General features: G+C 40.4%; 1 pseudogene; it reads left to right on the top strand.

Moving 5' to 3' along the window:
• Positions 1-14,745: 14,745 nt before the first annotated feature.
• LOC137996385 (P2X purinoceptor 7-like) overlaps positions 14,746-15,009 on the top strand; it is a 1,307-nt pseudogene continuing 1,043 nt past the window's right edge.

The following is a 15,009-nucleotide window of genomic DNA, read 5'->3' as shown; positions in this document are numbered from 1 at the left end:
TTAACGAAAGCCTTGGAGGGTCTATCAACACCACCCCACCCCCCCCCCCCCCCCCTCCCTCAAACTGAGCCGTGTTTGCTGACGTGAAAAATGCTTGCAAGGCTTATAACTAGAGCTTCCTTTATAAGAAAAACATTCGTATTACTCGTATGTATTCGTATGTATCCGTATGTTAGTCGTATGTATCCGTATGTTACTCGTATGTTAGTCGTATGTCAGTCGTATGTATTCGTATGTATCCGTATGTTCCGTATGTTACTCGTATGTTACCCGTATCACCGGTACTCGTGTGGTGTTTTAGTCATGATCGACAAGATGCATATTCGCTTCAGGAAATTGCATTCTTGCTGCAAGCAATTCGTCATCCATCATGCGTTATTTCTGAGTCACAATTGGCATGTGGGACGCTTATATATATAAAGACGGAGGTCCTAGTCTTTATCTTGCTTAGCAACTCACTGGGACACAAGATTTTATTTTGCGTACTTGTAGTCTGTTTATTGTTGTAGTGGACGGATTTTCAAAAGGCGCTCAACTTCAGTTCAGAACTTCATGATTGACGAATGACCACATTCTTCAGGAAATTTACAACGACTGACCAGTAAATTTAAATGCTGGCCGTGTTATGTAAATGTAGGGTTGCTATGGTGTTTATTACTGCGTTAGATTATGTAAAGCTGTGATCCTAATTGGTTGCGTTTGTTGAGATTGCAAAGGTGCTCCTTGCAGATGAAACTAAATTTATCATAAAACAGGGGCACCCAACGTCAATTTCGGAAAATATCTGTTCGGAAGACGATTTGAGATCTACAATTTTCGGAACCGTTGTTGTAAAATTTCTTGCTTGCCCGCCTGTCCTAGTATTTTCCAACATAGAAAAAGATGGTATAATCGTCTATTTTAAACGGACTTTTACCCTAAAATGGACACCTAGAATTTTCGGGATCTCTTTTCTGGCTGAAATTTTCGGCAAGGTAACTTTTGATCCCTATAATTTTCGAATCACTAGACTTTCAGCTAGGAAATCCGAACAGATGAAAAATTTTGAAGGGATAAAAAATATGCCGATACCTACCTTTTAAATACTATAATACCTTTAACATTCATGTTTAAGTGGTTTTGAACTATATTCTCGTTGGGTGCCCCTGATAAAAGCATAACTTGCCTACGTGGCACGGAAAATCACGACAAACATGTGCGTTGTCCTTTGTCCAACGACACAATGTTTTGGCTCATGTTTCTGCTTGTGAGACCCACAGCGATCCAAAATCCTCTGTGTATAACGTTTGGCTCTGTGAATGAGTCACCGGCATCCAATGGGCCACATGAAAAAAAAATCGTGTGCATTATCTGTAGGATGCGATGCAAGGAGACGGGCAGTTGTCCTTTATCTTAGATAAAGATTTATTTCGGCAGGTGGTGTAGTTTACAGATGCTTAAAATCATTTCGATCTTGTGGCGTTGAATTTTGTAAAGAAAACTTTGATCGCGGACGTGCTATCTCCGACATCCAAATAACTGCACGTAATTTGATAATATGGACAGATTCAACAGCTAAGAAAAGAAAGCAAGAGTACCAGTTAACTTTTTGCCTCCAATACAAAATATACTCACTCTACTAACCAATGTGAACTTTTCTTCAAATTTATTGGCTACAGCTAATAATATAGAGTTGGTGACAACTTGACAGACAACTACAAGAGGTTTCAGTTTTGCGAAGTGTCGTTGTATTTCAGACGTTCTCATGCAATCAGTGTTCCAATAAATAATGTCGACTATCAATGTAATGGAGGCACAGTTAGCCCTAACGGATAAGCAAAACTTAACGGTCATCATAAAAAAGGTTTTCGGGATGAGAAATTAACCCTTGTCCCTAACCCTTCCTGAGACTAGTGAATGTACTATTGTAGCCTGACATCATGTATATATCGGCAGCGAACGATCAGCTGGAATGGTGAAATCGATTTTATCCAGTACATTTACTAATTTAGTACACACCGATAAAGTCCTGTGCGTAATTGATATAAGTGATTAGAATCTGCATTATATTACTTGCACCAGCCGGTGACAGCTTTGCGAAATAAAGGCATGTTTATTGAGCTTGAACGTATCACGAACTAGTGATTATTCTGTGATCACACTTCAATCGAAAGTTCCCCATTGTGCTTGCAGCTTTTTATACATTCCTCATTGACCGCGAATGACACCAATGCCTTTCAGATACCTTGAGTCGTAAAAAAATTACATCCATAACTGATGAGATGAACCCCTTATTTTATAAATCCCTTTGCAATGTGGATTGTCCCAGGTATGGAGAGTGCAAAAAAAAATGCTAATTAAAGTTGACTTCCACGGTTACTAATTTTCCTTTCTATTTTTTTTTTTAACGCAGCACCTAAGAGTGAGAGCGGCTACGATAATTTACAATCTTGCATGACTGGTGCACGCCTAGAAAAGTGGTTCTTGCGAAATCGAAATGGGAACACCAAACACTGTAGAAAACAGATTAGTAATTTAAGCTCACAAAGGTCATCATTATGGTTATTTGCAAAATCCTGTATAGGGCCCAGGTCGCACTAGTGGACAAAATTGTTTTTGTTGTGACAAAATTTCAAACAAATATCTGTTTCCGGTAAAATTTATTTTGTTATGTTTAGGGACGCACGCAATTTGCATTCCTGTCATACACGCGTCAATGTGTACAAAAGAAAACTTTCCTACTCCCGCTAGAAGTGTGTCACGATATCACGCTATATTAAAGACAAGGTGCGGCTTTCGCTTTTGTTGGACTTTTATTGCTTTTAACTTGCATGCAGGCTAGCATGGCAAATGTGTACAATCTGCACTGTATTTACAGACACGGGCCCAGTGTGGAGAATTGGAACCTACTGAAAACCAAACGTGTTTCTTAAATGTGTTTTGACATGATATGATCTTTATCTTTCAACTCTCCCACTAAAAGGCAAAAAGCAATAGGTTAGCTAAAAATATTATTCTATTCGTTGCCATGGTAACGGCGAACAATACCAAATTCGTTACAAGTCGACGGCCATTTTTGAAAGTGTTTCATATAGCCTGTAAGGTCGGACCTTACAGATAGCCCTTACGCTTAAAACCTGTCCGTAAATCGTGCCTGGTGTATAAGATTTACGACGAAAACTGACTCTTTGACTTTCCAAGCAGAGACGCCTATATTAAAAAATGAATCGCATACAAAGCGGTTACCCTTTCGATTAGCTTAGATAACTCGTAAGGTCAAATTGTGACACTACAAACCTTGAAAATCTCGGAGGAGGCGGATTTGCCGCAAACCTTTTGTTTTTTAGATTTGAAACCAAAAAGTTTACATGTTGATAACTCTGAGCAAGTTTGACTTTTACACACGACAACAGCTGCAATTGGCTTTTTGTAAAAAAGGTGTTGAAGGAAATTATATTATTTGTTGTTGTTGTTGCCGTGAAGGGAAACCCAGTTTTGTAGAGAACTAAAGTAGGGGATAAAACCTGCTGTAAGCCACGTGAATTTACAATTTCACATGGTAGATTTCAGTGGACCTGAAATCTCGTAGATGCGGCCCCGATTGCTCGAATTATCAATTAACCACGGGTGGCGCAAACGCCGGTTAGTTTTAAGTATCGTGGTACAGTCTCGGAGCCTAGCTAGTTAACTTGCTAACAACTGCTTTAAAGGACGCGTTGCACAATCAGAGAAACAACGTGGCGGTCCATTTGCTTTGTGGTGGTGTGCAACCGAGGCACAAAAGAACTGGTAAAGGAAATTTAAGTTTGCAAAAGCGACTCTCTGAAGCTGTCATTAAGTCACGCTACGGATTTCACGTAACTGCATTCAGTTCGTTGTTCAGTTCTTACCACATTTTCTTGCGCAGAAAAATTTGGCTTTCGATTCATTCCCGCAGCCGATTGTAAGTATTTACACCTCTGTCAAGTGCTCCAAGCCGCCGGGCACTTAAAGTAAAGAAACCATGTCGCGATGAATGGACAGAATACAAAGGAAATAAATAAAGAAATAAACTTTCGCTGAAGCACTCAGCCAACCCGGATTTTTGAGATATTATATCGTAAATTAGCTTAAGTGCCTTATATGGTGGGTCATGGCTTGTTGTTGACAATCTCATCCATACTGGGGGTTCGTAGGTCGGGGCCTGATATGGTCTGTCATGGCGTTATAAATGAGGATCTCATAACAGGGATTTGATATGCTGTGTCAGAGCCTTAAGGTGACGATCTAATTACAGGGGCTTGATATTGTACGTCAGGATCGGATATGGTGTGTTATAAAGTCATATTGACGATCGAATATCAGGGGCTTCATATGGTTGGCCGGGGCCTGATATGGTGTGTCATGAAGTCGTATTGACGATAGAATATCAGGGGCTTGATATGGTTGGTCGGGGCCTGATATGGTGGGTCATGAAGTCATATTGACGATAGAATATCAGGGGCTTGATATGGTTGGTCGGGGCCTGATATGGTGTGTCATGAAGTCGTATTGACGATAGAATATCAGGGGCTTGATATGGTTGGTCGGGGCCTGATATGGTGTGTCATGAAGTCGTATTGACGATAGAATATCAGGGGCTTGATATGGTTGGTCGGGGCCTGATATGGTGGGTCATGAAGTCATATTGACGATAGAATATCAGGGGCTTGATATGGTTGGTCGGGGCCTGATATGGTGTGTCATGAAGTCGTATTGACGATAGAATATCAGGGGCTTGATATGGTTGGTCGGGGCCTGATATGGTGGGTCATGAAGTCGTATTGACGATAGAATATCAGGGGCTTGATATGGTTGGTCGGGGCCTGATATGGTGTGTCATGAAGTCATATTGACGATACAATATCAGGGGCTTGATATGGTAGGTTGGGGCCTGATATGGCATGTCATGAAGTCGTATTGGCCATATAATATCAGGGGCTTGATATGGTTGGTCGGGGCCTGATATGGTGTGTCATGAAGTCATATTGACGATACAATATCAGGGGCTTGATATGGTTGGTCGGGGCCTGATAAGGTGTGTCATGAAGTCGTATTGATGATAGAATATCAGGGGCTTGATATGGTTGGTCGGGGCCTGATATGGTGTGTCATGTCATGGCCTGATATGGGGGGCTTGATATGGTAGGGGGCTTGATATGGGGGGCTTGATATGAGGGGCTTGATATGGTTGGGGGCTTGATATAGGGGGCCTGATATGGGGGGCTTGATATGGGGGGCTTGATATGGTTGGTAACGTTCCAAACCCTGCTCGTTGAAGCAGCCAATAACCCACCAGGGGTGAACTGAGGGTCTGTATCCTTCACTTGTAGGGTAGCTGTAGCGGCCTTGTTTGCTTCGGGCGTTTCTGAACATTCTCGAGGGGCGTTATTATGTTGTGGTACGGGTGCCTTACTTTCCTGGGGCGGGTGTTGCTTTACAGAGTTCACACGAACCCAGTCTTGCGTTCTGACCTCGCTTTTGACCTTTAAAATCTCCGGGATTTCGCATTTTACTTCAATTTCTTCCTTCTCAATAGCACGCTCAATAGCCTTGAGTTTGGCATTCGCTACAGCAACCTTTCTACTTGCGGCGAGAATTGCTAAGTCTTTTACGTACTCGGCGCGTTCTCGTTGGTGTTTTCGCTCGATCTCCCCTTCGCGTTCTCTGCGTGCGTGTTTCTTTTCGGCAATAACACGTTCATAATCTGCGCTTTCGCGTGCTGCTGCAGCTTCGGCAAGAGCCCTCATCCTCGCCGCGCTGCTTGTCGTGGAGCTGGACGATATAGATTTACTGCGGCGCGAATGACGAGACTGACGAGAGCGGGTCTCCAACTGTTTGTTGGATTGCTTAATCTCTGTTTCGTTGATCAAAACGTGTGCGTGATTTAAAGTTAAGTATTCGTTTGTAGGGGACGTTTCTCCTTTGTAAACTTTGAACTTGTCTTGCTCATAAAGGCTTTGTAAGCGAGGGTCACAAGTTCACTTAAAATATTATCAAAACAATGGCTGTCATCCAATCCCTCGGCGGATCGTATTACTCCTTGAAGTTTTCCATGTAGAATGTCTGCCTCATGCCGCCTTTGTTCAACAGCATTTTGTAATCCTTTCCGAGATAAGGTTCTAGATCTCGTACCTAGATCGGTAACTTGTTCTGGGTGGTCTTCGATTCCTTCCGTGCCTACTTTTTCTCCGCTTTCACTCATTCTTGGCGTGGTTTGATAAGGTCATTAAGATACGGCTTACCTCAAGACTGTTTATCCTCCGAAGATCAGATTTTCTACTGTCGCGTTCCCGGTGAAGCAGACATATGGTGTTGTTAACCGGAGTTCACCAGGTTAACCAAAGTGGTACACAGTTTTAAATGATTTTAATCTTTCTACTGATTTGGGCTGAGCCGCTGGTACATCACTCACGGTAAAAAAACTACAAATGAAATAGCCGATTGTATGTATCACAGGGCATGAAATTACAATCCTAAAACAAATAATATTACAAGACTGGAAGCGAGAAATAAAAAAGGAAAACTACTTACATCTGATCTGTGCTCCGGATGCTAAGAAAGCCAAAGAAAAAACTCCTGATTTCTCCAAATGATGCTCCTTAATAATAATAATAATAATAATAATAATAATAATAATAATAATAATAATAATAATAATAATAATAATAATAACAATAATAATACAATACATTTATATGGCGTCTTTTCCCTGTGGTCCAAAAAACGCTTTACAGGTGACAAATTAAAATTATCATATACAATATAATCTAGCTCAGTTATAATCTAACTGTTATAACTATATAAAATAGAGTATCATTAATAAAAAGTAAAATACCACCATGGTACTATATTGTCTTGAAAAAAAAAAAAGATCTATATATATTCAACTTAAAATCAGACTCAGTAAAAATCATTGTCAGCCGTAAGCCTGTAAAAATAAATGTCTCTTAAGTTTCTGTTTAAAAGTTTCCACCAATTGCGAATCTTTTATTGACTGTGGAAGGTCGTTTCAAAGTACTGCTGCAGCCAACACAAAAGACCGACCACCATATGACTTAAGATTGAACACAGGTTTCGTTAAAAGATTTTTGGTAGATGAGCGCAGTGATCTTGAGGGTTTATAGGGTGTAAGAAGGTCAGTTATATAATTTGGAGCTTGCTTGTTGAGTGCTTTAAATGTGATTAAAAGATATTTTGTATCTACCGTGTAGCATGAAAATTTTGCGGGTTCTAATTTTTGCGAATTTTGCGGATTGACCTCGATCCGAAAAAACTAGTTCCCCGCAGAAAAAAAAAAACGCGAAATAAAACGCCGCAAAAATTAACTCCCTTCAGTCAAATTAAAAACTTTGCTTTTAATAGAGTTGTGCCTCTGGGGCGTTATAAATTGGACTCTGGTACGCAAACAAAACATTGTACAAAGAAGAAAAATTGTCAAGTGAAAAGCAATTCAGTTCATAAGATTGGTGCGAATGGGTCATCTGAAGGAACACCATATGTTAGGGCGTCTGTGATGTCCGCATTTTTTCCATCCATTGTCGATGATCGCGGGATTTTTCTGCAAGTATTGAAAAAAATCGATCAACCAACGTGAGGTAAGCTCACGCATAACTGGAATGCCCATCTCAGTTGCAATGTCACTGGTGTTTTGCCCAGCGTTTATCTTCTTCTCAACTTTTCCAGCATACCATCCTTGAAGTTTTTCTGATAGTATCGAAAACAAAGAACGAAGACCTAAGACCTCGAAAACATGAAAAAATCTTAGCTCGGTTAGCCGGGCTGAGATTTTTCCATGTTTTCGAGTGGGTCTTCGTTTTCGATGCTACCAAATTTTTCCCTCATGAAATGTTTACACGAGCGATTGATTGATACATCAAGGGGTTGGTTAAACGCAGTGGTATTTGCTGGTACAACGACTTCTGCGATGGGTCAAATATGTAAGTAGAGTGAAATTTGACTCAACAGACCGTAAAATAAAAGTTGAAAATACCATATTAAGGTTTCTTACACTTAATATTCTGCTACTTGAACAGAGAATCGCAAAAATTAGTTCCCACCAGAAATTTCAGTCATCTCGAACCGCAAAAATTTGTTCCCGTAAACCACAAAAAATCGCCAATCTGCAAAATAAAACTCCCGCAAAATTTTCATGCTACACTGTAAGTCAAAATGCAAACAACAAAATCAAAGTGCAGTTGAGAATTGAAAGGGTAACTGTGTACCCTGAGAATTATCTTCAACTGAGAAAAGAATAAATCGCGCTTGTTGCAGAGGATATGATGCAGGAGGAACTCCGCAGATGGGGAAACATTCTGAGTGAAGTAGATAAAGATGTGGATGCTGCTCATGAATTCCAAAAGAAAGATTGCGATGTGGGAGATCATTCCTCGAAGGATAGCTATAGTTGTCTATCCTCAAATCTGAAATTACCGAGAATTGAGTTGCCAAAGTTTAATGGCGATGTGTTGAAATTTCAACCAAATGTTTAGAATTTTACTTATCTACGCTTAGTGCTAACTGGAAATGCTTTGAAAGCAATAGATGGATTTGAAGTAACTGGAGCAAATTATGAAGCAGCTGTTGAATGCCTTAGACACAGGTATGGAAGAAAACGTATGATCATCTCATTTCTAGTAAAATCTGACATCAAGATGGATGCTAAGTCTGTTGTTGATGCATCCTCCCTCATAGATATCTATGATACTTCATGATGAACAGAACCAGAGCTTTAGTGGCTCTTGGAGAAGATCCAATGAACCATGGATGTATTTTGTTACCCCTTTTTGAGTCCAAGTTATCACCTCAGTTCTTAGAAAAATGGGAATTGAAACTTGCAGATACCCAAGAAGATGAAATAGGCCTTGAATTGTTCTTTAAATTTCTTAACCAACAAGTTGTGTCCAAAGATGCATATGCAAGAGAAAGAGGTTCACTGTGAACATCACCCCAGGCAATCACAGTGCTGATAAAGGTAAAGAAAACCGAAGAAAGTCTCCATTTCCAAAAATGGGTGGTGAGAATGAGATGTAAACTGCTTCTGCACTACTTGGTGAAACACGCCCCTCCAACACAGCTAAATTGTAATTTCTACAAGGCAGATCATGACTCACAAAATTTCCCAGTGTTTAATGAAAAATCACTTGATGGCAGATGGAAACTAGTGCAAGAGAACAAATGTGTATCAATTGTTTAAAACCTAGCAACCACAAGCACTTCTCCAGAATTTTTTGCGCCATTCTAGTGTTTTGTGGCGAATTGTAGTCACCGACATCACTGGTTATTACATGGGCAGCAGTCAGTTGCTACACCTTGGCACCTAAGCAACACTAGTTTAAGTGGATTGGCTTCAACTAAGCCTGCATTACCTATGAGAGAAACACTCGTACAGACAGCAATGGCCAGGTTAATTGTTAAGGGTCAAGGAGTAACAGTCGGTGTTTTACTAGATTCAGAGAGTCAACGTTCGTATATACGAAAGAACATTGCAGAGGCCCTTGACCTGCAAGGTCCCTCAGAGCTATTAAGTGTCACAACGCAAGGTGGGGAAAGCAGCGAAACGAAGAGATTCCAAAGAGTGAAATTTACCCTTTCACCAATTAAGGGAGATTCAAAGGTGGAGATAGAGGCCCTTTCTTTTCCCAAAATTTGTATTCCTCTCGGAGGACCAGTATAGATGGACTTCCATAAGAACTCTCATCTTCAAGGCTTAACTCTTGTAGATAATTATCCTCGTGATTCAGTTCAAGTAGATGTTCTTGTTGGTGCAGACCACTACTACTCATTTGTGACTGGGGTCTGTAAGAGAGATTCACTTGTTGCTGTGGAATCTTGTCTCGGCTGGAGTGTCACTGGACAAGTAAACCGCTAATCAAAGCACACTTCATCCATGCTGACAGTTGTAGAAAACAGTGGAGTCAACGAAACATTGAAAAGATTCTGGGAACTGGAATCAATCGGTATTACAGAGATCGAGAACCCTGTTATGTCACAAGAGAGAGAACGTGCTCTTGATGACTTCAATAGAGGATTGAACTTTGATGGATATAACTATGAGGCTGCTTTCTGCTAACGACCTCGCCTCCCGGTACGTCCTTGGTGGAGAGATATGTCTGCCCCTAAACCATATGAGACAAATCCCACGCCTACTCACAGCTCCAGACCGCCCTTGTCATTACAATTTAATGTAAGATTTGATTTCGAAGGCTTAAATGTTCAAGGGGAAAACCATTTTATCTGTCATATGGTAAGCACTGAAGGCGCAGATTACCTAGTGCACGAACGCGCTATGCTGATAGTAACATACATTCATGCATAAACTTCGTTCGAATTTCACAATAACTACAAGAGCCAATGTCTTCGAGACGTTACATTTACAACGAAAATACATACATGACTAAATACATGATATTAAAGATATATTTATTAAAAAGAAAAGCCGCTGTACAAAATGCGGTCTTAGATTCTCTGGTAAACTCAGTGGTACGGATAAAATCTGGTAGCGCATTCATGTGATGAACTTGAGAGTAATTATCCTTACACAATTGACATGCGAACTCTTTTGGTTAACGTAAACAAAGTGAAAAAATCACGCATTTAATGATATATGTAAAAACAAAAGCTAAAAGTTGACACCTGAAATGATAAACATACAACGCATGACCTTCCGGCTTAATAAATAGTCAGAGTTCAGACCTCAGACTTCAAGCGAAAGCGAACGGCGAAAAACTCCCACCGAAAGTCATATTCAAAGGTGTTCGACAGCTGAATATCAACACGCCACCAAGGATGCAAATTTCAGTGCACAAGAAAGGCTGGATGAACGAAGAAGGTATGTTTTATCTCCACACTGTTTGTTCAGAGAAGAAACTTTTCATGCGAGCGACAAACACGATTCTCGGAATTCGAAACAAGTTTCGAACAATGGTGTTGTTGTCATCGGTATCACGTTACTGAGCACGTGCTTTTAAGCATGTATGCAAATTTCCTTTTCTTTGCTTTTCTCTTGAAGTCGTTTAGTGTTCTAAAGGTCTCTAAAAGCACTATTCTTTTTTTTAATTGACAACTAGTGTCCTTTTCTTGTGTTGTTTAAACTGCAAGTTCTTTTCAAATTGTGATCTTCAGATTTTGTTGCGCGAAAATACTTGGCTATAAGACGCACCCCAAATTTAACACTAACTTGCCACCCAAAGACAGATTTTTCTTGAAAAAACCGTGGGCCTTATAACTGAATAACTACGGTACCTGATACGTAAGAAAAAAAATATATTAAGGTTTATTGAAAGACAGAATGTAATTTCCGCGAAGATTACACTTGAGAAGATTTTGAATGCGCTCATGGCATAGAGATGTAGAGTTTAACTGAGTGGTAAGAGGACAGGTAATTTGCTAATATAAATCTCGGTATACTCTTATTTACATTATACCATTTCTTTGACAAGATGATTGCTACAAGGATAACTGCGAAAAAAAAGCAGTACTTTGTCGCGAATTTTCAACAATAAAAACGTGTTCAGAAATCAAAAGTCCTACGTTAACAGCACACACCAGGACTACTCCTTAGTATCTGGCTAGAGATCTTCTTTTCACTACTTTTTCCTCCGGCTGCTCTTTAGTCATTTGATGAGGGCCAGTCTTTTGCTTCTCAAGTTGCCTCGATCATGCTGTAATTCTGCCATTCCATGACAAGGAAAGCCCCCCGATTCTCATTTCATTCATTTTTATAAGTGTCGGGTCACCCAGACCTACCAGCCAAATACAACACCGATTGAAGTTTTCAGCATTTTAGGTGCCCAGTTTGCATGAAACCATCTCTCACCTCTGTCTCGAGAAGACAAGATACGCACTGTTCTTACGTTACGTTTATGCCTGTAGAATCAACTCAAACCTCAATTGCTTGCAAAAAACAGCATCTTAATTTGTTGGGTAGGCTAGGTATCGGAGAGCCTGAACATTTGTGCATGCGCTGACGAAATGTTTGAACAAGAGAGAAAAAGGCAGTACCTCCAGACGAGGCGCTGGAGCGTCGTACCAAACGAGTCATCCCGGGATTTCGGCCCGTGCAATCGCTTTTGGAAGCAGTTGGTCCTTCGCTCCTTTCTGCTACCGACCTCACCTCCCGGTAAGGCATTAAGGGAGACATATGTCGGCCCCTACACCATATGAGACAAATCCCAGGCCTACTCACCGCTCCAGACCGCCCTTGTCATTACAATTTGGTGTAAGATTTCGATGGCTTAAATATTCAAGGGAAAAGTCATTCTATCTGTCACATGGTAAGCACTGACGTCGCAGATTACAAAGTGCACGCACACGCCCTGCTGAAGGTAACATACATACATGTATAAACTTTATTTTATCTCGACTTTCACAATAATTACAAGAGCCAATATCTTCGAGACATTACATTTACAACTACAATACATATCACATACAGATACTTGACTAAATACATAATATTTAAAGATATATTAATTAAAGAGAAAAGCCGCTGTACAAAATGCGGTCCTGGATTCTCTGGTTTGATGTTTTATTTTTTGCACTATTTCAAGAGGTTACAAAAATGTGATTATTATAGATTATACAAACGTAAGAAGAAAAAAAAAGGAAACAGCAAATTACATAAATAATCAAAGGTAAATTGTGGTCACTGCCACGTGTAACTAACTGGGGCACAAAGTCATATACATAAAATTACAAGCAATGCGTAATGGAGAAAGGAAAATTAAAAATGCATATCTTCTTACATACAATTTTATATAGCATAAAAAACAAAATTAGAAACTATTATTGATAGTGACGGCAGACATCAAAAATTATTTATTAGGTACTTAAAAGGTACAGTTATTGTTCTTATAGAAGCTATTATAAGGGAGTGTTTTTAGCGGAGCTCTTTTGGCGCGCGCGCGCGGGGCACCATAGTTAGAAAATATGGTAACCCATCGTATGAGAAAATTTGGTTTATAGCCACGACGTCATGAACGTCCGTCCGTCCGTACGTACGTAGGTACGCCCCTTTATGTATGCCAATGTGACCAGTACACGTAATCATATCACGAGCTCAAGTTTAGAGCACATCCAGGAGGCAATCCATTTGACACTGTTACTAGTTTAGAGCATACATCTTTGATATTGGACATCAATCCTTGAATACGGTGGTTGCGCCCGCAGTGCACGCGGCAGTCAAAATTTTAGTGTCCTAACGTAAGTGTTACGTTTCGTGTGTGCCTAAATGACGTAGTTTATTTTGCTGCAACAAATGCCACTCGAAATGATCCGATCATGGGTATTTTTCTTATTTTTTTCCCCAAGTTAAACAAATATTAGAGCAATATTAAAATTGTTTTGACCTATTCTAATACTTGGCTAGAGATTTCTGGGTTAACTTCGACGAAGAACAAGCTATTTAGTGTATAATTTCTCAGCTAAAGTTTTGCCTTGCGAAAATAAGCCAGAGAGTTGCCGGCCGCGGGTAACCCGGTTTTGGCGCCAAACTTAAAGTTTAAAACCCAAAAATGTATCAACTTTTTAATTTGTTACTACTGTATCTGTTGTAGTATATCGTTTTTTTAATCCTCTGTGGGTTATCGATGTGGTCTCTAGAGGGAAAAGTTCCCAGATTTAAACTCCTTTCGTGTGAACATTCATTCTCTAGTAGCAATAATTTGTATAAACATTACTGAACTTTCACCCATCACCGTCCCCAACCAAAACCGTCGCTAAACTGCAAGGAGGCCACCGATTTGTTTCTAGACAAGGACTTAAGCCCCTGCCAACGGAAAGCCAGAGAGGGAACGATCTGAAGTTTCTCGTACAAATGTACTTTGGACTGGAGGAAGGTTTCAACAAACGCCTTCGAAGCCGAGTCCTGTCGGCGAAGTCTTCCTCCGCCGAATAAGTCTGTAACTATCTTAGTCCCCCTTGAATAAAATCTTAAATCCGCTCTACTGATCCAATCCATATTATTGCAAATATTCAGCGTATAAAGCTGTTGTAATATAATCTAAAATTCATGTATATAAATGAAGAGATCGATAGGCTAGGACTGAATGTCGATATCGAAGACGATCAACTGAAATTTCAATATTTTGTATCTAACCAATCAGAGAGCACACAATTGCACACAATTGCGTCAGGACACTAAAATATTTTCCGCCCGCTGAATGCTGATTGGTCAGTTCAAAATTCAGGCGCGCCAGCCGTATGCAAGGATGTTATGGTCAATTGACACCAGTCAAAACAATGTATCCGCTGACTAGTATCACGTGACCATTTCGCGGGCTCAAGTTGGACCTTATCGAGGTCAGCTTTTTTAAAGTTGACCGCTGACCGGGGACCGGTTGTTGATTGGATCGCAGGCTCAAGCAAGGTCAGACACACACACACACATGAACGAGGCTTCATTTTTCGCGCTCTTTCTGTGGCTCGACGCGGCTACACAGCCATTCTACGTCAACAAAAGCTCTTGACAGTTTGGTTTGGAAAAATATATTTTTCTTGCATTTTTCGCTGGTTTTAGTTTAGGTTTAAAGGATAACTGACGGCTAAAAAGTCACCTTTTTGGAATACCGTCTAAATACCTCAGGTAACACATTGAAACAGACACAAGGCACTTGGAATGCTTCTTTGTGCTTTTTTTAGCTCGAAAAACTGTCCAAAGTGTAGCTTCGTAAGTCATCTGCCGTAAACGCTTCGAATTTGATTACGTGACCTGATACGTCACACGCGTGTACACCAAGCAAAGTAGACATGGCTGATAGTAGTGCAAGTGAGAGCAGTTCCAACTCGGGGTCCGATTTTTTCTGATTTTGAAGCTTCGCTGGAAGGCGAAAATAATGAAAGCGCTTTGGAGCCTGCTGGTGAAATCAGGCCCTGGCGATTTCAACCACCAGGAAGACATGGAAATCGAGTGCGCGAGTCAGAAGAAGAACAAGAGCCCGTACGCAGCGGCCGCCTCAATCAAGAAAGCCGCGAATGGTGAGTGCATTACACTTGTAAATATTGTATATGAAA

The sequence above is a fragment of the Montipora foliosa genome, chromosome 3 (genome assembly GCF_036669935.1).
Source record: "Montipora foliosa isolate CH-2021 chromosome 3, ASM3666993v2, whole genome shotgun sequence".
Taxonomy (NCBI): domain Eukaryota; kingdom Metazoa; phylum Cnidaria; class Anthozoa; order Scleractinia; family Acroporidae; genus Montipora; species Montipora foliosa.
The sequence above is the reverse complement of the archived record's forward strand: the minus strand, read 5'-3'. Positions and strand labels throughout refer to the sequence as shown.